At 46.4% G+C, this 22,442-nt stretch overlaps 1 long non-coding RNA gene across 1 annotated transcript; it reads left to right on the forward strand.

The window, feature by feature from the left end:
• Positions 1 to 20,392: 20,392 nt before the first annotated feature.
• On the forward strand, positions 20,393 to 21,871 carry LOC306798544. The gene is made up of 3 exons (XR_013773394.1): positions 20,393 to 20,820; positions 21,009 to 21,200; positions 21,706 to 21,871. It is a non-coding gene; the product is annotated as an uncharacterized lncRNA (long non-coding RNA).
• The last annotated feature ends 571 nt before the right edge of the window (positions 21,872 to 22,442 follow it).

The following is a 22,442-nucleotide window of genomic DNA, read 5'->3' on the forward strand; positions in this document are numbered from 1 at the left end:
TCAGGTCTTGCATATTCTTGCCTATTTTAAGTCCCCAGACTCCCTGCTGGCCACATAACAGCTTGTGAAGCAGTAGTTAGCCGAGATAGCAGCCTTCATTTCAACAGGAGCCACGGAGGCTGCAGAAAGTGCTGAGGGCTGTTTGGTTAAGGGCTCTGCTTTGGTCAGGTTTCACATTGCACACATACATCTCTACAGTACCTGATTGGTGCCTTCCCTAGGTGTGTTATATATCACCACTATCTGTCCTGTGCTGTTGTGTTCTAGTCCTCCCTCCATGGGAGGAGGGTGTACCTTATGGTGCTGTTTCCTTAGAGCTTCTTGCTTAAGTCTACACTGTGGAATACACAGAAGCTCTGGAGGTTCTTGTCCAAACTCCTGCTCAGAGCTCCACAGGGAGAGCAGGTTTTTCAGGGCCTTGCTCAGGCACATTCTGCATGTCTCCGAGGATGGAGATTTCACAACTTCCCTGGGCTGTAGGCCTGCTTCATCAAGTAGGATGATCCTTCTTTATGACTTTAAGTGATTGGCGCTGATCCAGGTTTTAGGCCTTTACAATAGAGGATGCTGCTATTCATTGCCTTTGGGGCAGGTTTGGGCTGCTTGAGTAGAAGCAGATGAAGGAAGATTTTCTTGGCTTGACAGCAAACCTCAGTATCAGCCCCAAGAAACTGGATCTAAAGAGGTTTCCACAAAGGCAAGCCTCAGGCTACCTGGCAGGGAGAAAGAGGATCCTGCGGGGGGAATAGTTCAGAGCACCTCTGTGAAGCTTCTCTTTTGAAATGCCCTCCAGAACTGCTGGCCTATCTTCACTGATAGTGGCAGGCATGTAGGAAGATTAGTTTGCCCCTTGCTTCCTGTGGGCATCTGCTATGCATAAATCCTTCTACCATTAAGCCTGGGATTTTCACCCTTTTGTCTTCATCTGGATGGAAAATTGAGCAGATCTGAAAAGACAAAGGGAAGAAAGGTGCTGCTGAAGGGCAGTGATTCAACAGCTTGGTTTTGTATACAAGTAATGAAATGCTGATGATTCATCATCCCTTCAGCTCCTTATCCTGTGCACAGGTTGTGACTGTCCTTCAACTGACTTGAGAATTTGCTGAGACAGAGCAACATTTGCTATCAACCACTGTTTTTCATCACCTTGGAGCTGGAAAGTCTGGGTCTTATAAAAGATCTCATGTCTCAAGTCCCAAACCAAATCCATTGCCTTTAAACCTGGTGGCTTCCCTCTACAAATGCAAATGTATTGGTGGTTAAGATCTCAAAACAGCCCATCAAATACAGCCACACATGTTTAGGGAAAAGCAGACTGGTGATCAGTTAAAAGACTTGCTACTCTGTGCCCCCAGTCCCCATTCAGTTAGAGCCTGGCAAGCAGCAGAGGAAAAACATTCTCAATGGATAGGCTCCTAAATGCTCTTCCTCAGTGCCAGGAGCTGTAGTCTGATCAATCAAGCAGCATTTACCTTAGATAGGGAAAACCAAAAACATTAGCAATTGTCTAGACCAAGCACAACTCCATCAATTCTACATCATGGCATGAAAAAAAAAAAGACAGAAGCTTTCTCAGAAATTTTCTTTCATATGCAAGCATGATACTCTGCTTGAGGATTGCCATTGGCTGAGAAGCTGTGTGGTACAGTGAGGTGGTGGTGTGCTGCCCAGCTATGGGTCAGACCCCTCCACCCTGGGCAAGCTGCTGGCTGGGAGGACATCCAGAAGTGTTTGCTATATCCTCTCTAAATTTCATCTGTGCTAAGTTTTCCTGTCAGATAGGGATAAACCTCCTAACTATCCATTTTGAAAGAAAAATATAAATAGTGTGCAAGATGTTTCATTTTGTGTGCAAGTCCTGCTTTGGTCCTTCGCTCCACGTTGGGATTTGATGTTGTAATGAAAAATCACGATGTGCTGACGCTTTATTGGAAAACAATGCAAAAGCTACTGGGGTACAGGTTATTCCTAGAATTCCATGCATGCTACAGGTTGCTGGATGGCTGGTGAACCTCTCTCAGACAGCCAGTGCAACAGAATTCCCCTTGGAACAGTGCTTCCCTTCTGCTGCACTTGCCTTCTCAAGACAGCAAGGCTCATTGGGTCTTGCTTCGACTATGTGTGAGAGAAAGTCCCTGACAACATCTTACAACATTTGGCAGATTTCAATCAAATTCGTCAGGAGGGTGGAGATCTCAGCAACTCTATGCTCTCTTGACATGTTTTATGAAAATAAACAGCCAGGTAAAGAGGAGACAAGTTCTCATTGATATTCCAACTGTGGGAAAGGCTAAAGTATGAGTTTGTGTATCCTTACAGCATCTGGATGGGAGACACAAAGCTCCAGGGTTTTCCCTGGTTACGGAGCTATTTTTTCATTTCCTCACCCCAAGTCCAGGCGAAGCACTGCATAGCGAGAGGCGGAGCTGAGGGCTGGTTTCCCATCTGCAGTGAAGATGGAAATGCTGGAACCTCTGCATTTTGGGCTCAGTCAAGAGACAGCCTCTTCCTGGGCCCCTTTGGATCACTGTCCCCTGTGGCACAGGCCGGTGTGTGAAATGTGTGCATGTCTCCTTCTGGCTGCTGGACTTTTTTTTACAACAGAGCATAAATGCTTACCCAGAGTCAACTGTCTCTGGCCTCCTGTCTGCAGAATCTCTTTTATGAAGTAAATGTTTATGCTTTCAGACTCCTTTTAGGCCTGCATACTCATTCAGCACATGGCTGCAGGATAAATCTGTTCTTGCAGTTAGCAAAGGAGTAAATGCATTCTCCAAAATCCTCAGCAAAACCATGAGAATTGGAGGGACACCAAACCCAAACATTCTTCTCATTTACGCTGTTAGAGCTGCTGGGAAACTGGATATTTTGCAAAGGAACTGGCTTTTTTCCCCCCCTTCACTGCTCTTTTTTTTTTCCTTGAAGTCTGCAGCAATGGAATGAGTGAATTATGTCCCGGGGCATCTGCTGTGTAACATCCAATACTTTATTCTTTGAGCTCATAAAAATAAGCGCATCAAGAGGAAAAAAGTGGCAAGTAGCTCAGTGTTCCAGAGGATGGGGCGGCTCCAGAGATTTCATGTTTGTTTTCTTGGCATGTGCTAGATATGTCCATCTTTTCTCTTTCAGCTTCTGCAGGCACCACCTGCCCCTTGTTCTTCTTCAAAAATAGATGAAATAAATCTGAGACACAGGGCCTCGAGGGAGTGCCTAAGGAAGGAGTGGAATAGAAAACAGTAGGAAGAGAGAGGATTGTATCCATGATGATAGATTAAAAAAAGCCTTAAATGTCTGAACAGTTGGTGAAAACTGTCAGCCATCACGCCTTACTTGCATACTTACATACCTCTACAGGCAAATTCCCATCCACAAATTAAAGGAACAGACATGATATAAACATATGGCCTTGGCCCCTCTTATGGCCCCATTCCTCTCCAAGCCATGCAAGGTGTCATGGCCCTGCAGCAATGGCCCAAACTTTGGACAAACAAATGACTGCTCAAGATTGCTTTGCTCATCTTACAGGATAAGATCCCTAATGCAAGGTTCTTGGTGTGGAAAATGCAACTTCTTCCCGGGAAACAAAGGTTGAGCAGGCACTAGCCTAGATCTTTGCTGTGGGATCTGAAATATCCAGGCTCACCAGGAATGAGAAATTTCTCCCTGGCTTCTGCCTGCAAGGCAGGCTGGAGGGAAGGGGAAAGTATAACCAGACAGCTGGAGAGACCAGTTGAGATGCACAGAAAAGGAAGCCAAAGGATGTGTGAACGGTGCACATCAAAGTTAGCAAGGCATAAGCTCATAAGCTTCCTTTCATCTGAGGCACGTTTCTCAACAGGCTCCCCATCATAAACGTTACTGCAGTGTGCCCATCCAAACAAACAGCACAGGAAACAGCAAAGTAGCACTTGGGCTTGAGGATTGCTTTTACAAGACACCCAGCACCGCTGGGGTCCCACCCGTGGTGTTGTCATTAATCACTCTGAACAGGGGAGCCACATGCAGCATCTGCCCAGGGCAGCATCCTTCACCTCCTCCCCTCCCTCTCTGCAAGCGGCCTCAGCATCAGCAGAGGCAAAGCTTGTGGAAAACCACGTTGCTATGCTGATTCACACCCTCTGAGGATGTGGTCTGTCCTCACTGCCTTTCTAGCTGTTCTCCAGATCAATATTATCCATGGGATTTTGGGCACTTGTGCACAGGAAGTGGTTATGTGCTGCAGCTGACTGCACTTCAGAGGAACCCTTGCAGGCCATATTTCTCTTGAAAGTGTGGTCTCCACTATTTTAATGCAAAAAATCATTCCCTCCTTCTTCATCTTAGACGTAGAAGTGGCAGAACACACCCTTGGAGCATTCTTTAGACAGTTGAGATGGTAACAAAATATACATGGGTCTCTTCTATCCATCCTGTGCTGGCTTTTAGGCCTTGATACACCCTGATATCACTGGGACCTTCTTGGGTGTAGAGAAGGGTGAATGTGAGACCCATGAGTGTGTTGAGCAGCAGCTGGGTGTGCTACCCTGCAGTTCTCACAGAGTATGATTTCAGCCTCCCCCCAGTCTCTCTGCTCTTCATCTTCCCATCTATGAAATGAGGCATCTCTTTGCCTTTGGAGAAGACTCTGAGATACTTGGGGGAGTTTTTTCATTGCTCTTTGTTTCTGTGTACGGGGTCTTTGGCGTTTAGTGGTGTCATACAGTATTTAGTGTTGTCCTAATTATCCATGGAGGTTGGGAAGAACAAGAAGGACATTATTTGAGGTGAAAGAACATCTGTCTGTGACCTTCTAAAGCCATAGCTCAGAGCACATTAAGAAAAAGTACAGACAGAAACTTCCTGACCAATGTATTTTCTTCCTTATAACAATATATGTGAAGTGTTTTGAAGAAGGAAAAATACAGACATGACAAAAGTGATGAAATCAATAAATTAGTGCCACATTAACAAAAAACCACTTCATCCACAAAATGAAGGTTTAAACAAACATTAAATAGAAAGAAAGTTGCCTAGGAGGAAACCAGTGCTGGAATTAACTGCAACCAGATGCAAAATGCCATTATCTTTCTGAACAATGTGAATTTATCTCCAGCAACAGTCCAAAGGGCTGCCACTTACTATAATGCTAGGACAATTGTTGGGGAGTCTGCTTTGGCAAACTATAGGCTTTTTTTTTGTTATAAAAGGAAAAATTCTTACATTATGGGAGGCATAGGCAATGAGACATACGTATTTTTTAAATTAAGCAAGTCCTTTCTTCTCTTCATGTGGAATTAACTAAAAAAAATAAAAAGAAGGAAACTTTTCTCCTATGCAAAGTTCTGATGCGCCATGTAGAAGAATCCAGAATGTCCCAGTGCCTCACCACAGGTCCACCACTACTGCACCACCCTAAGCAAGTCACTCACCAACACTGTCCTTTTATCCTCTCTGCAGAAGGGGTAAACTATCCCGAAGCAGATGTTAGACAGTATGTTAAAAGTGGGATCCAGAATTGGCTACAGCAAGGAAAGTACCATGTTATTACAAGAGGGTGACATCCTCCAGGACAGAAATATTACAGTGATGGTCTGTGTAATGAAGAGGAGGTTAAATAATAAAAAGAAAGTGATCAAAGCCTTACCAAGGACACTGTCTGTGAATTTGCATGTGCAACTGTCAACTAAGACTGGTTTGAGGATAAAATCCACTGGTTCAGCATCCTGGTACATTTCATAATCATGGTTTGAGTCTCCCTTTGCTATTGAGCTGTACTCCACAAGTAGTCCCACTGCTACTGCCCCTGGAGCACAGCACCACTCCAGATGTGCTGGGTGGTAGGAGTCTCCTCCTAAATCAATCTTCAAAATGGGGATAATATGCCAGAGACCTTTAGTGTATTCACTGAAAGTAATAGTTTTCAAATGCTTCCATAAAGTGGCACAGCTGGAGTTTGAGAAGGCTTTTTATGGCTTTGTGTTTTGCTTTACAAGTAAAGAGCAGGAAGGAATACACACTATGTATGGTTGTGTTTATAAGAGTGGAGAGAGCTGGGTGTGTAGATTGAAATCCTGTGTGGAAGTGTGTGAAGCAAACTAAGTATGTCCTTGGGAATTAAAATAAAAATAACCCGTGACCTTTCCCTAATGAGCTGTATGAAAGGTTGGTAGTGATGGCCAATACACTGCACTTGTCATAACAGCATCTCATATGCTGTTTCACAGTGGGAGTCACAGCAAGAGCTCACTAGTCCTGATTTCTCCATCCATTTCCAGCATAGCATCTGCTCTGTGCCAAGTCCTTTAACTACACTCATCCTTGCAGCTACAAATTGCTTTATGTGATATACAAGTGCTCACGGTATACTCAGATTCATTTTCTTTCAGTGTGTAGTTTTTCCCACATGATTTCCTTTCCCTATCCTGCATTTTCACATGGAGGTGTGCATGCCATCATGAGCCTTCTATTCACGGAGCAGTTAATTCTGCACTGCCAGAGGGGCTGGAGTTTTAGGAAATATCGTGTGGTTGCCCACTAGTTCCCAGTTCCCAATAAGGGAACACTGCAAGGTCTGTCCTTGTGCATCTAATTTAAGTTAGAGATGAGTCTTTGACCCACTTGTAGATGTCAAGCAAATCACCTCCAGTGTTTCAAGCTGGTGTTAAGTGAAGGAGATCCATGCAATCCTTATGAAGGTAATATACTGGCACAGCATCATTAATAACAGACTTTTACCTAAACTGTCAATGTATACTTGATTTTCATTCTTGAGAGTAATTTTTTCTCTCTTCTCTCCAATGTACTAGTATTCCATAACTGTGAGAGCAGTAGTAACTCTGGGGCCTTCTGGCTTTAAAGTAAATGCTTTCCTTAGTGGGAAAATGCCCTCTGGTTACACAAAGAGCATGCATACCACACTGAAAACCAAAACAAACACTCATCAGATCTTCCTGCAGAAATTTGGGAACTTATGTTCTCATATTTGTGTGTGTCTCTTTTTTTAAAAGACTGACGAGGTTTGGTAGAGAGAATAATGGCCTGTGTGAGGGATTTTTGCTGTTTGCTCAGGGTGCCTGCAGGAGGGTGTGAGAAGAGGAAGGGAGAGTCTCCAGGCACAGGCACCAAGCCTGACCTCATCCTGCCCCATTTGAGGCAGATGGAGTGCTTGTAGTGGGAGCAGAGCAGGGTGGCCGTGCCAGCACCTCCAGTGACAGCAGCAGGCTTGCTGGAAGCAGCAGCAAGCAAAGTGGCTTTAAACAAACTCAGTGAGAAGTCTGTTGGAGCAAATGCAGCTCTTTTGCTATGTAAGGGACTGTGGTCCATCCTTGTGCCTCTCTGTTTTTCTTCTGAATGTTTATTAAGTGTATTTGCACTGTGGCACCTAAATATGTCCAATTCAGAAGGAAGGCAGTTTAATGTTTTGTCAGATGAGCCAGAGGCACTGTCTGCTTCATGCAAGCTCTATATTCACCGTCAGACTCTGGCACTTCCCTGCCTCCTTGTGATCCCCAAATCCAGTGTGTTTTGCTCCTCCTGAGTTCCAGGGGCTGTTTAGGAAGGGACCTGTGCCCAGAGAGCCTGGCTATGGAGATGGTTCCTGCTGATATCCTTGGATGCTCAAGGCTGCCTGCCTCTGCTGGTTGGGACCATAGTATGCTCTGGCAAACACAAGAATCTGTCTAATAAAGCAGAGTGTATTGGAGAATCATTATGAATCCATACAGCAAATGTAGATTACCCTAAGTTATCTGAATCCCAGCCTTTGATGTGAGAGTCTCCTTGATCCCCTCGGAAAAGTTTCAGGACTGGGGTTTTCAGCCTGGTGTCCACAGTATGGACCCTGATGGCACTAAGACCCATCTCCTCTGTGGGTGTGCTTTTGGAATTCCCTGCATGAACCAGCTGTGTTTAACCAATATGGCCCATTTGTTCCTACTCATCCAAATCATAGGATTTCAGTGTTTCAGCCGTGGCTGTGTCTAGACAGTCAATTACTCTCTGCTCCCGTGTCTCTTAAGAAACTTCAGTATTAATGTCTTCTTTGACCTTGCATGTATAATTATTTGTCTTGCCTATAAATAATGGATTTCTTTGTTGCTGCTTAGTGCCAATTCATTAATATTTTGTTACCTTCTTTAGTTTCAAACACACTTAGCATCTCTCCAGTCTACTCTTGCACCAAAGCCTGGTCCTTTGCATGGTTCCTAGCCCTTCTATCACATGCCACTTCCAAGTTTTCCATAACTCCATTCACTTTAACTGTAGATTCTCCACTGATGTGTGCTATGACATCATCCTATCGTAGCTTTTTCTTGTGAAGAATGGGATGATTGTTTTCCTCTTCTCATGTGTTCAGACTCAGAGAATCTCTTCTTCATTTTCATCATGTCCATATCAAACCCAGGAATCTCAGTTTTACCCAGTGAGGGAGAAGGAAAGATATGGGTCAAAGTGGGACCAAACCTGGGGGAAGTGCACTTTATATAATACAGCGTAATTTCCCAAGGCATTTAGTAGCAAAGCCCAGTGGAGGGCAAACCCAAAATGAATGATGAGCATGTAGAAAGTAAATTCCTAGGGGAGTTGCAGTGACACTGGCTCTGCTTCCCAGGTGATAGCTGGCAGTCACGGTTCTCCAGTTTTCCCCTGTGAAAGCCAAGCCCGGTCAGGTTAGCGCCGCAGTCTCGGGTAACCCCTCGCAGCACACCTGTGCTCCTGGGGGCAGGAACACCACCCCAGGAAGTTTGGCATGGCAGAGCTCCAGCTTTGATTAAGGCCCCCTCGGGCACTCCTCTAATTGAGATGCTTAGTATGGGTAATTAGTAAGGGCGCTAATTGTCCGTTTTTAAGATCTCATCTTTCTCACGATGCAAATTGGCTGGTAGAGAGGAGAAAAGGCACAGGAGCTGTCAATACCTCTGCAGACAGCTCACTGCACTCTAAGCAAATAGTCTTTGAGAAGTGCAGTGAGTTTACAGTAATCTGCCCAAAGGCTCTGTTGCTGAGTTGGCACCTCGTGAAAATGATAGCAAGCCACCCTTTTCTCAGGCAGGATAGGAATTCACAGTGTGCTTGTCGAGAGGAACTGCAAACCTGACAAGGGTTGTAGCTCTCGGATGGGATCGAAAGGGCACGGGAAGGGGATCAGGGTGGGCAAGCGGGGCCGTGCACTCTCTTGGAAAGCTCTCTTAGAAAGAGCACCAAGACTGCGCTGTTACGACATAACTCACGCAAAGCGAGAGGTCCTAGCCCCAGATTTGCTTTAAGTCCACTGCTCCATCCCTCTCCCTGCGTTTGGAAGAGCTGGGCGACTGCTTGGTAAGTGGCAATAAAGGCACCTGAATTCTCAGGTTGCCTTTCCAGAGTGAGACCCAGGTGTGGTGCGTGCCGACAGCCAGTCTGTATGCCCAGCTGACAACATTCAGGATGGCCCAGGCTCCCCATCCTCTCTGCCCCGGCTGCCTCACCCTGGCGATGAGCAATCCATCCCTGCCTGCCTGGGGGCACAGGGGCAGCACCGCAGCAGCAGGCAAAAAAAGCAGAATTGAGTTGAATTGTTTGAGGCAGGGATGTCACTGGCTCTGCACTCTGATAGCTGCTTACCACAGCGAGTGTGATGCACCCCAGTGCCTGGAGTCGTTCATCCTTGCTCTTATTCTCCTCACACTGCAGACACCAGGAAACTGGCTCCTTGTGGCTGTTGGAGTGCCCTCCCACTGAGTGAGTGTTGCAAACCACACAGCTCTCCACTGTTTCCCTGGGAGTGAAAAGAGGCTGAACTTTTTCTTGGTTTTACTGGGATCAGCAGGAGACCAACACGAAGAGCATCAGCGTGCCTGCCGTGCGATGCCAGTGAGTGCAGAGCTGTGTCAGTGGCAACTGTGAATCACATGCACCACCATCAAGATATGGAATTTCTTCCCACTTGTGTCGTGCTGCTTACTTGGGCTCTCCAAAGCTGTTGCTGTTTCCCACAATGTGCGTGCAGCCCCAATCTTCTTGTAAACTGCCCACCTTGCAAACACCAGCACTAAAAACTGTGGGAGCAGCAAATCCTCAGTTCTGAACACTGCTCACTGGGTCCACATTGCTGCTCAGGCTGATGGTCCTGCTGGTAACTGCTTCCCATCTTCTCCAGGGATGGTGGGAATAAATAATTTATTCCTGCTTTTCCTTGTGCTGAGGTATTGGTAGGCTGCTCTGGGGTCAACAGTGCAACACTCTCTGTTTGACATGAGCTGTGTGAGAGTGTAGCCCACTGCCAGACAAATAGTCTTGGGAAATAGTCTTCATTTGGCTCCTGCAGCTGGCTGGCTGGTCTGAAATGCTGATGTTTGCATTGTTTACAGGAGGCCACAGCTGCAGACTACAATTTCCCAAGATTCAGGGTATTTTAGATCTGTGGGTTTGGTTTGGACTCTTGTTGAGAGGCAGTGACCTGTTGTTTTAAGTGGAGAGCTTCTGGTTCCTGCAGTTTTGGGCAGTAGCTGGATTCATTCAGTGCATTTGTGTATAAAATACTTAGATTTCAGAAGTCCTTTGTTCCATAGGCTGCGAAATTGAAAACCTCCTTTTTGTTATATGTTTGTGTCCTTGGTGTTCTACACCCCCAGTGAAATATACTTGCTTACCATATCCCCCATAACTTTCTCCACCATTTAGTATTGTCAGCTCCTTCCCCTGTCTCCCTCTAACTTTTGGTTGTCTTCTACCTTATAGCTTCTGTCACCTCAGCGCTTTCCCATGCTCCCATGTCCCTGTTCCCAACATCACCTGGCACCTCCACTATTCCCCTGAGAAATCTGTCTGAAAAGCAGATCAAGGCTAACTGCTTTAACTGGATCAAAATTGTATTTTTACATTTTCTGCAACTGTGGCAGTGTGGATTTTACTGGAAACCAAGCATGCTTAATAAGTCTTTGCAAGGCCATGCACCATGCAGATCTGGTGCTGCACCACTGCAGCAGGGGCAGGGCACCCTTTGCCATGTGCAGACCTCAGGCTGCAGTGTTGGGCTGCCATCAAGCTCACTTAAAACCACACTGCCATCACCAGAGGATCTTTCTGCATTTTCCCAGGTTCATGGGTCACAGAGTGCGATGTGAGCACTGCAGCCACAATGTGTGTTGGAAAAGTTTGCTGTTCCAGGTGGGAATGTGTGACCTAGTGGGGCAGTGCTCAGTCTCTGCAGGGTGGATGAGCGAGGCAAGTCATCCCACAGCCTCAGGAGCCCTTGGTCTGACATAAGGCAGGTGGCAGAAAGGTAGGAACACTGCTGAGAGGCAGGATAAGACTATAACCTTTCAGCGGTGATGCTGTATTAGGTCTGTGTTGGGTTGACCATGACACAGCACACCCTTCATTCCAGCAAATGTGGGAATGACAAGTGCTGGGTGCAGTAGGCTAAGTGAGCTTCATGCTGGCAGGGAGGAGGAGAAAGAGGATGGGAGGTCCCATCCATTTTGGGGCCTTTTCAGGCAGCATAAACTTGCTCCTCAGAGCAGGAGGAGCTACCACACTGTAAATAAGCTACTGCATCCTTTTAGACCCATGCAGTGCCAGGAGATATCAGCTCTTCACTGTTAATACTCTCTTTGTTCCAGAGCAGATCTCATCAGTGCCACTGGGTGCCTCTTTTCTCTTTCAACAGAAGATACCCAAGTGAACCCAAACGCCCAGAACTTCCATTGAGCAATGGTATCATATTAAAAGAAAACAAACCAGGGTGAAGAAAAGCCCAGTTATGTCAGTTTGCATCAAGATATGAAGACAGATTTCCAGAAGGTTGTGTGCACAGAGATTGCAGAGTGATTTGGTGAGCAAGCCAGTGCTGTCAAAATGGGAGGCAATGGTGTCAAAACTATCGATGACAGGAGCTGTGCTCACACAAGGGAGGAAATCCTTCCTAGTGCAAGTCCAGGTGCCTCAGAAATATTCTCAGCCTATACCTCTTTTCCTCCACCTTGGACCAACTTGTTTTTCCCTTATTTCTTCTACAAACCACAGCAAGCTCATCCAAAAACCTGTCATCCTTTTTGACAAAAGGGTGAAATAAACATCCCAGCATCATCCTCGGCAATGTGCCACAGAGAAACTGCTGCAAGATATGACAAGATGAATGCTGCCTTTAAATGTGATACAGAGAGGAAATGAACAACACCCACTTGGGAGAAGCAGCCCTGCAGGAGGAGTCCCTGCAGAGCTGATCTAATGGTGCAGGGTCTCCTTCCTGGCACAGCATGTGGTCCTCATGACCCAGAGGGTTCACTGGTCACACCTCAGGCTCTGTTTTGGCTGTCCCCATCAAACCAAGATGGATTTCTGTAAGCTAGGCAGATAGCACTGGCAGGGCTATCCCAGATGGTATGGAGACAACATCAGGGCAGCTGCACCTGTTTTTTTTAAGTTGGCTGTAAAAAAGGCAATACCCAAGACAAGCTTAATTTTTTAAAGGAAAAGGTATTGCTGGTGGGATCTAGGCTGAGGCAAGAGGAAAAGGCTAACTTTAAGCTTGCTAAAGAAAACTCCTAGAAGAAAGGGAGCCACTAGGAACCTGAATGCAGTAGCAGGGATTGAGAAGAAAACATTGTGTGCAAGGTTGTTGTCTTGGTGGCCTTTGAGACTCCTAAGGGCTGTGCAGGTGCTCTGTGCCCAGCCATGTGGCCTGCAGGAATTTGGTGCAGAGCTGTACCCACACATCAGCTCAAGGGACACTTGCTTCCAGAGATGGGTGTAGGGGTCATCTGGCTGCTGAGCTCTCCACTGCATTACTGTGTCTGTGTCTGTTCTGTGCCAAGCAGCTCCTTCTAAGGCAACAGCACAGCAAGTGCAGTGCACTGAAATGTTGCCATTTAAAGGTGATCTATGGCTTGTCCTTCTATTTCTTTGCTTTTAAAACTTCTTGCTGCCAGGGACCAACCATAAAACACAAAAATGTAGCATGCTCTTCATGGAGAGACTTGAGTTATTTCAACTCGGTGTCTCTAATCTCAAAAGCACATCAGAGGAATGTATAAAGGATGTAGTCTTTGCTCCAGAGATATGATCTAAACATAGATAAAGCATAAGTAAAAAGATGACATAACAGGAGACTAGAGAGAAAGGCACTGAGTTGTTTTATCTGGGATATTGCAGCCTTTGCTAAGTTTATGGAGACTAGTGATGCAATTCTGTGTGAGTGTGTGCACGTATACACACATGTCCATATGTGTATTTACAAATTAGTTTAGCTCTAGTTGCTAAATATTCATCCCATAAATTATTTGAAGTAAAAAAGTCCTTAGTGATGCATAGTGATCAAAGGGGATGAAGATGAAAAGAGGACAGAAGTGTAAGAGTTTCCACAACCACCTTGTTTCCCCTCTGAACTATCCAAATGCTGCTGAGCTCTGTGCACTAAAATTGCAACTTACCACTTACTCTTACATGTCTTCTAGGAGATCAAGTCCCTAACTCTACCAGTTTGTTAGAGGGCATTAGTTGTAGTGATGGTAACAATTCTGCCTGGGACATGTAAATCTTTGGCTTTCCCAATCTCTGTGCTTTGGTTCACTAGCTCAGGGAAAACCTTGGGTAGCTCTTGTAACCATGACTCATTACAAAAATATTTTTGTTGTCTGGAGAGTAGGGATAATGCTTGGCTATATTTCTGCCAGGAATTATGATAATTAATTATTTAATATTTGTAGACAACCTAGATATTTGGATGCCTCTTGATAGAACCACATATTCCTTTACCTGTCAAACCACAATAGTACCTTTTCAGCCCTACTGGCGATGCAGTGAGAGATAGTAAAACATCCCCAATGCCTGAACACAGAGTGACTGGCTCTACCTTTATCAAAGTAAACCACAACAGGTTTCACTACTTGAATGAAATAAAGCCTGAAAGGAGATATGAGAAAGAGACAGTGAGGGGATTAATGCTAGTCTTGATGGAAGACTTCCTGGCTGGCTGCTGTTGCCCAGAAAGTCCCTTAGAGAATAGAATTAGTGGGTTTCATGCACACCTTAGTATCATTTCTTCATTCAATGCCATCTATGTTCTCTGTGCTCACTTCCTCCTGTGGCAGTCCATGCTTCATATTCATCGTTTTGTAGCCTAGGTCACCCTTTATTTTGTGTTTGTGTGAACAGGCTTGTCTGCAATGTACTGCAAATGTAGAGCAAGGTGGGGGAAGCAGATAATACCCAAGTGTCACAGCTGTCTGGACAAGTGTTTGTTTCTCTGTTGGAAGGCTCACAGCCTGCATGGGAATCTGCAGAGCTCAGAAATCCAGTTCAGTGGCACCAAGGGACATCCCGCGGGCACTGCTGCCATGTGTGCCCAGCTCAGGTCAGGCTGGGTGCTGAAGCAGCCAGCCTGGGTCACCTGCTCAATAATTTCTAGTACTTGTGGCCAAATGGTGGTGGTGCAGCGTTCCTCCTGGCTGCAAGCCATGGCAGTACAGTGCCACCACAGGTGACCTCCACCTTGTGCTGCCATGCGGCACTTGGAGCAAGGTAGGCTGTTTTTTCTCCTAGAACAGGAAGAAAATGGCAGATCTCAGTACTTTGAAGTAAAGCTAGATTTCGGTGCAAATCAGGCTTTGTGAACTTCAGCAGATCTGAGTTTGATTTAGTATCTCACATTCAGACATGGATCTGTTCTGGACCTTAGAACAGTTTCTGTTCCCTGTTTACTATTTGGATGGAAAAGTTAAACTGAGATCATTGTGATTTTATCACTGTAAAGAGTCACAAAATCAAAGATTTTCATCCTGACCATGCAGAACAGACTGATGACTTCAGATATACTGAAAACCAGCTTCAATCTGTTTGTGGTTTTTCAGAATTATAATACAAGTGAGCTTGCATAAACTCAATACACAAACTCTGCACCTCATCTTGTTTTCTATTACCTGTCTTAAAAGTGGGATTTTTTTAAAAAGTCACATTGAAGTAAAGCTTCAATTACATCCTGTTAATACCTAATATTTTAATTGCTACTTAGTGCAAGATCCCACCCCACCAAGGATTGGCATTTAAAGGATTATGCCTGCAGGGGTGAGGACAGTTTGGTTTCAGAGTTGTATCTCCTTGGTGTGACTGATCCTGATGGATTGTGAACAAAATTGTATTGTGAAATACATGTCCTTATTGGAATTGCTGTTAACTTCATAATTGCTCTGTAATTACTAAAGAGAGAGTATCTTACACTTCTGACAGCCAGGTGCATGTATTGCTTAATCTGTCTCCATTATTGACTTGGCTCAGTTCCTGGGGGTGCTTTCCTATTCTCTTTCAGTTGTGCAATACCAAAACTGACTAAATGGTGCGTCTGCTGTTTTGTTCCTGCTTTGGAGCTAACAACAGGAGCAAACAGAGGTGAACTTTGAAGAAGAAGCTGAAGTGTCTGGCTGGCCCCTAGCTGCCACTGCTGCAGTGAGCTCCTTTCCTGGCTGGAGGCTGTGCTCCACATGGGGCAGTGGGAGCAGAGCCTGGCTCAGCCCCGTCGCCCCTCCTGCCTTGGAAGCATGGAGCAACACTGCAGAATCTGACAGGCAGCTTTGCCAGCAGCTGAGAAGGCTACCAGGAGGGAGGTCAAGGGTCCTTCTTCTGGAGATCTTCAAGCTGGAATCTGGGTTAGAAAAAGTTTCATCTCAAACAGTGATTAAGAATGGGACTGAAATGAGATAAACAGTGAGTTGTCAGCAGCTTCAGAAGCGATTCCTGCCCTAAGGGAAGTGCCATTCGTCTGTTTTGCTGTATACTGGGTCAGAGCTTATGCTAAAATATTGCAGATTGTCAGCTTTGTCTGTGGCTTTGGGAATATTTCAGTGGCCCTTGCTGCATGCACTGGCATTCTAATGGAGCTTTATGAAAGGGCTTTTTTGGTGTAATCTGTCAACAGATAAGCCCAGGGAGAAAGAAAAGGAGAATTCAGTGCCTCTCCCAAGAGAGGCAGCAATGAAGATGCATGCATTAAGCATCCTCCTCTCCCTTTGGTACACCCCACATAGCACGGCCTCTGAGGATCTCATCAAGTGCTAGCTGAGTGGGTGTCCTGGCTAACAAAAGCTTTTCTTAATAACCTTTTTCACTTACATGTAGAGAATAAAGTTATTGACTTTATCTTTCTTTTCCAGGGAAATAAACATTTCAGGTATATGTGACCAAAAAACAACAACCCCATGGGGGTACTGTCAATTGCTATTGACTTCCCAGAAGAGCAGAAATCAATGGAACAGGTTACTACAGACACAACTTGCTTGTTATGCATGTGACAGCCATGCAAAACTCTGACTTGGCAATAGTTTCTCCCAACACAATGCCATCCCTCCAAGGCCACCAGCAGTGTTCAGTTCCCAGGCAGCAGGAGCCCCTGGCAGGCTGCAGAACACCCCAATCCATCTGCAGCTCTACCCTCTCTCTCCTAACTGGCCCATGAGCCTGCAGGGCTCAGTTGGTTTTGTTGGCCTCCAGCTCCAAGCAGCTGCCCCTCAGGGGGCTGCTTATGGCCAGCACCTTTGCTGCCCACAGCCCAGGCTGTTTGTGCCCTGTTTTCTGGGCTCATTGCTGGGAACTTTTTTGCATCTCAGGCTCACAAACTGGCTTTGTGCCCTCCTCTGTCAGGAAGACAGAGGTCCCCTTAGGCTATGAAGGCAAAAATTGCCCCTTTCTGAAGATGTTACAACTGTCATATTTTTCTTCTGTCTCTGTTTCAAGCTCAGATGATGCTAGCATTGCTTTCTTACCCTCAGTGGACTGAAAGCATACAAAGCATCTGGCTTTCCCTGTCCTTTTCTGTTGTCTGCTTATCTACACAGAGTAGAAATTGTCTTTCCAAGAGCCAAGAGTGCACTTTATGTTATAATAGGTGAACTTTTCAGCTGCCACAGCTCACCTTTCCCCCTTTCCTCTGTTATTAGTATCCCTTTTCTGCTGAGAAACTTTTTAGATGTGAGACACCCAGCAAAACACTGACATTTCAAGAGGTACTGCAAAAGACCAGAAAAGGGAATTTTGAATTCCAGTAAACAATTTTGTCTTCAAGGCCTCACTGTTGGTGGAGTTCTAGGAAAGACTTTGAACTAGAGAGAAGGATATGAGATTTTTTTTGCAGTGACTCACACTTTTTATAGATTACCAGTTTCACAGCCTCGGAGGCTGATAAGTCTGTCCACAGAGCAGGTGCAGCAGGTTCCCTGTGGGGGCCTTCCTGGGTGCAGGGGGGTTGTGTCAGTGTTGCTGCAGGGAGATGTGCTTGTGTGGATGCCCTTGACTTCTCAGCCCTGCTGTTGTGCTTGCTGTGGGGGCTCCCAGGGCTTTAGGATGCACAACCTAAAGGAGACTGGAGAACACGGATGCATTGTCTCATGATGCAAACTTGCACTCTTAGAGGGTGCAAGAGATGTGGGGGGTCTTGAGGAGAGATCTGCACAGAGGCAGCTGCTTGCCATGACATGGCAAAATGAATTCCAAGTGCCCACAGGTACATGATGGCAGTGGCCAGAGTGTGTCTGAGGGGGCACTCAGCTCTGCCCCTCAGCATCCCTGGGTCTGAAGGGAAGCCTGAATGGACTTCACAGATAGCTCACCTTATTCATAGTTGTTGTTATTGCTGCTGTCCCTTCCTTTCCAAAAAATTTACAGTTCCTTCTAAGACTTTTGCCAGTAAATGGAAGCTGAGGAGAGATAGAAATGAGGCATGGCTTTGCTTTGTTACATACAGTAACTAAATAGTTATTGGTCCAGCTTGGGGTTAAGGCCTGAATTTAAGTGTGACTTTGCAGTGATTCACAACAGACTAGTTTTTGGAACTGCAACATTTTGTTGTCTTTTCCTCTGCCTGTGGCATGTTCCTAAATGTCCTCCCTCCAAATAGCATGTCCAGGTGTTTTTTACACATATGCAGAGCAAATGGGATGTTTGTTTTTTCTCTAGGAAGACAACTTGGACCTTTGTTTCTGTCATCAGACAGATGAGAGTCAGCTGCTCTAGGGCTGCTCCCATTCCCAGTCTGCTCTGGAATGTATATTCTCCCAGATGTTTGGTTCTCACTGGAAACAAATTTCACATAGGAGCATTTTGTAAAAAGATCCTGCCAAAATTTGGTCCCACAGTTGGGCTAAGTGCTAGCACAAGGTCTCCTTCTCCCTGGGAGCTGTGTCCTGTGCTGAGTGGCTCCGTGGGGCGTTGCTGGCTCGGCGTTACCCAGCGGTGATGCAACTCCTGCTATCATCATGCACCTTGGCCCCGGCAAATATAAAATCCTCATCCTGCTGGCCTCAGGATGAGTTACCAGCAGGTAACCCTGTCTTTATAACTTTCTTTATAATGTTTGGAGGAGGTGGCTTGTGTGGAGGTGGGAGGCTGGCACACAGTTGTCACTGCCCCTCGATTACCTTCAGGAAGGTTAGCCAGGTTGTAGATTAACTGTGCACAAAAGCCCAGCAATTACAGAGCCATTATAGATATGCCATTATGTATATCCTTATGTTTATGACTTCATTCTTTCTTAACCCTGTTTCTCAAAGACAAATATATTGAATGTATGGTGTTTTCTCAGCCTGGGCTGACTCAGTCTTTGTGTGACCTGCCTTACTTGTAAATGAAATGTGCCCTCCTGCCTGCCGTGCCTGCTGTCTGCTGATCCACCCTGGGTCTCAGCAGGATGCCTGGGACTGAAAGACCTCAAGGAAATGCCCAACAGAGCTGCTGGGCATGGACTGTGGAAGGAGAGGGCCTTGTTTGTGCTGCCTGCAATCACCACATGCTTCTGTGCACCCTGTGAGCTCAGCTGAGAGCTGCCTGCCCTGCTGTGGTCACAGGGGCTCAGCTCCACTGGGGCTTGCTGAAACCAAAACACAGCTTGGTGTCAGGAAGGAAGGCACGAGAACAGACACTGTATTGAAACTGATGAGGACTGACTGTGGAGGAAGAAGGGAGTGAACAACCCCTGGGCAGAGGGAGAGCAGGGTGAAGCCTGGATCCCTGTGTCCTCCCCATGGAGGCCCCCTGCACAAAAGGCAGGCAGAGTGTGGTGTGGGATCTGTGGGCACACCATGGAGGTATTTAGATTCCCCTTTGTGAGCTGGCAGACTGTGTGCATGCCATGCATCTTGTCTTGACAAGAGGAATAGCCACCTCTCCTCCGTGCTCTCTGGCTACCATGTCTGCTCTTGCTAAACATGGCTTGCTGCAGGCAGTGGGGAGCAGGGGTAGACTCTGGCCTCACAAGGGGGCAGGGGTGTGCTGGTGTGTGGGGTCATTCTTCTTGGCTGCCAGGGAAACCAGTGCAATTCAGCCAGCAGAGCTGCTTCCAGTGCTTTCCCATGAGCTGGCTGATTTTTCTCTTAATGCACACATTATATTGGCATGGCTGCTGAATGAATGCAGAAAGTGCTGGGAAATGCATGTTGACTTATAGACAGCTGGAGATTTAGTGTGATTCACAGAAACACCCATAGCTGAGAAAATACTCATAAAAGCCACCAGCCACTTACACTGGCTTAACACTTCCACTTCTGGTTGGGACAAGGAAGTGCCAGCTCCTCAGGAAAGCAAGTGGGCAGGCTCACTCAGGTGTGTCTGAGCTGTGGGAGGAATTTGCCTTGAAAACATTTCTGATTCAGCCTTGTAAACCCAGTCCCTCAGCCCTCGTGCTGGCCCAGGTCAAACCCAACTATGACATCAGGCAAGGGACTTTTGTCACCACTTGGGAGAGTAGTAAGAGCAAAAGGGGAAAAGACAAATGCAGACACAGATTTTGCAACACTTAAAAAGCCCCACCAAATTCTGGAGCTAAACATGGCTAAGCTGGGGAATACCATGACCACAGTTTGCCTCTTGGGCCTGTCTCCCACGCTCTTCTTTCTCTCCAAAGGGTTGCCACTGAACTTGCAAGCAGAAAATAAACTCAATGTCATTGACTTCAGAAAGTCTCTGTGCATGTGGTAATGCTCCCATGAGCATCAGCAGGACTGCAGTGCCCAGGAAAAGGGGCTCTGGCATAGACTGAGGCTGGGAGGAACTAGTGAACCCTGAGCAGAGTAACCCCCGGCTGTCTTTAGTGCCAAGCTCAACCCATTAGAGTGGTAGACAGGGTAGGGCAAGGGGGGCTTCAGAAACAAATAGTGTTTTGGGAAATCCTCCATCCTGATCCCTGGTGCTGTCCACTGCAGTGGGAGCAGGCTAGCAGATGTTTCACTGATGATAGCCTTCCACAGTTTCAAATTGCCAAGCTCTGCCCTCTTGCTCTCTTCTCCCCTTCAAAACTAAAACAAAAAAAGACCCAAACCAAACCAAACAAAAAAAAAAAAATTCCATCTACTTCCTAAGGTTTAGAGATTTTTGGGAGTTGCGGAGTTAACGAGGTGGAATTTGAAATAAAATGGATTCTGAGCTTGAAAAAAAAGCAGAAAAAGCAGGACTGAGCACTGAATGTAGTCTTTCTATGGCACATCCTCACCTGCATCAAGGCACCCTGCTGTTAGAAGGAAACACCCCTGCACAAAGCATACACTGACACCCTCTCCCTTTGCAAGCAGAATTAATCATACTTATGTGCCATATTCCATTTTAATTTTTATTGCACAGTCCAAGATTAAAGGTTAATGTAGTACATCTCCCCATCTCCACTCCCATTACAATGGAGTGCTTTGAATAACTATTAACTTCTCGGTTAACTGAAAGAAAATTGTTAATCATCTACAAGCTTATGTTGCATAAAAATCGTTCTCTAGCTTTCTCCTGACTGTGGGAGAGCCCTTTCCTCAATGCTGACCTTCAACAACACCTGCTACCTGCAGCCTGCAAAGCACAGAAAATCATACTACATGGGCTTATCTGCCAGCCAAGGTCATAAACTGTGTGAATCAGTGGAGTGCAGCTTATGTTTCTTGGTGTTGATGTTGATCCAACATCCAGTTCTTCTGCCAGCAAAGATACAGTTCTCTGGGTCTTTGGAAAGCACCTAAAGGGTTATTTTGTTTTGTTTTGTTTTGTTTTGTTTTGTTTTGTTTTGTTTTGTTCTGTTTCTAATTTAGCAAATCAAGGCTGATCTGCAGAACGCTGGGTGCTGCTGGGACGCTCAGGGTGACAGTACAGCCTGTCCTTCCTGCTGGCTGCCCCAGGAACCAGCTTCCCACTGGGAATCGGCCATGTGGGGCAGGGGACAAAGCCCTGGAGACTTTGGCATCCCCCCTGCCAGAGGAACCTGTTGTCACCTCAGGTGGGTGGTGGTGGCTTCTGCTCCTTTCTGCCTCCTGGTGCAGCTGTGCCAGTGGCCAAGTCTGGCTGCAGAGGTGTGGCCTCCCTGTTGAGTGATTACACGGAGGAGGCTTGAGTCCAGCCATTTGGGAAATAAATCACCCGCTGTTTGTGAAGTAGGAGGGAAGCACTTGGGACGGTGAAAGATTAGACTGCAAGCCTCAGAAAAATCCCCTTCTGGCTGTAAAGATGGGCTGTGGATGTTGTGTTTTTTAGCTCTTTAAATGATTATTTCTGTGCCAGACTTATTAGGCAAGATATTGTTGGGATCTTGGCAGAGAGATAAACACGGCTGCAGGCTCTGCAGTGGCTCTTCTCCACATCTGGTCACTGTCAGGCCTTCAGCTAATAGGCTGAGGTCTGTGTGCTACAGTAAACAGCCTCTGCAGCTGCTAGGGGCTAAATGTAACTATATATTGCTCCAAACACAAACATTTCCACATTAGGCATTGCGTGTCCTCCCCCGGCACAGAGCTGCAGCCACTGACCTCGGGAGCCTGCACTGCATCAGCTTGCCCTGGCTTCTCCTTGGCCAGCAAATTCCGTCTCTTTTTATGGCTGTGGCTCTTGAAAGTGAGAGCAACAGCCCCTGCTCGGGTCCAGCTGCATTGTGGCCAAGCATTGTGCAACCTCCAGGAGCTGGCCAGGAGAGACTTGCTGGGGACAGAGGGCAAGGTGGGGAGAAATGGGTGCTGCCAGCATCAGGGAGCTGCCCAAGGAAAGGTTTTGGAGGAAGGCACAGATCTTCTGAGATTTTCTTTACATCTCTGGCTGGGTGTGGGTCCACAGTCCTGCAGAGAACTGGGAGCTGCTCTTGGCTGGGCTTCAGACAAGCTGCCTTTCATGCAAACATGAGGTTTCTGTGCTCCCCCAGCTCCCCCAGTAGTGTCCTTCCTCCCCTCTTCCTCCTCCTCTGTACTTTTTTCTGCTGTCCAAGGCTGGGAGCAATTTGGTCAAGACTGCTTTCAGCAAGGTGTTTGCTACACTTGTCTCATGAGAAAGACAAACATGTCTCATCAGCTGGAGCCTTTGTTCATCCATATGATAAAAATACAGTCCACTTCCATCCAGTATCTGCAGGAGAGCTCACTCTCACGTGAGGGAATCTGTGAGTGGAGGGGTTTGGTGTAGCTGTTTTCAGGTCTGGCCTGTTTCCAAGTTCTAGGGTTCTGTCCTTCAGTGCCTGCCCCAGTGAACAGGATAGATGACAG

Source organism: Erithacus rubecula (genome assembly GCF_903797595.1).
Source record: "Erithacus rubecula genome assembly, chromosome: 2".
Lineage (NCBI taxonomy): Eukaryota > Metazoa > Chordata > Aves > Passeriformes > Muscicapidae > Erithacus > Erithacus rubecula.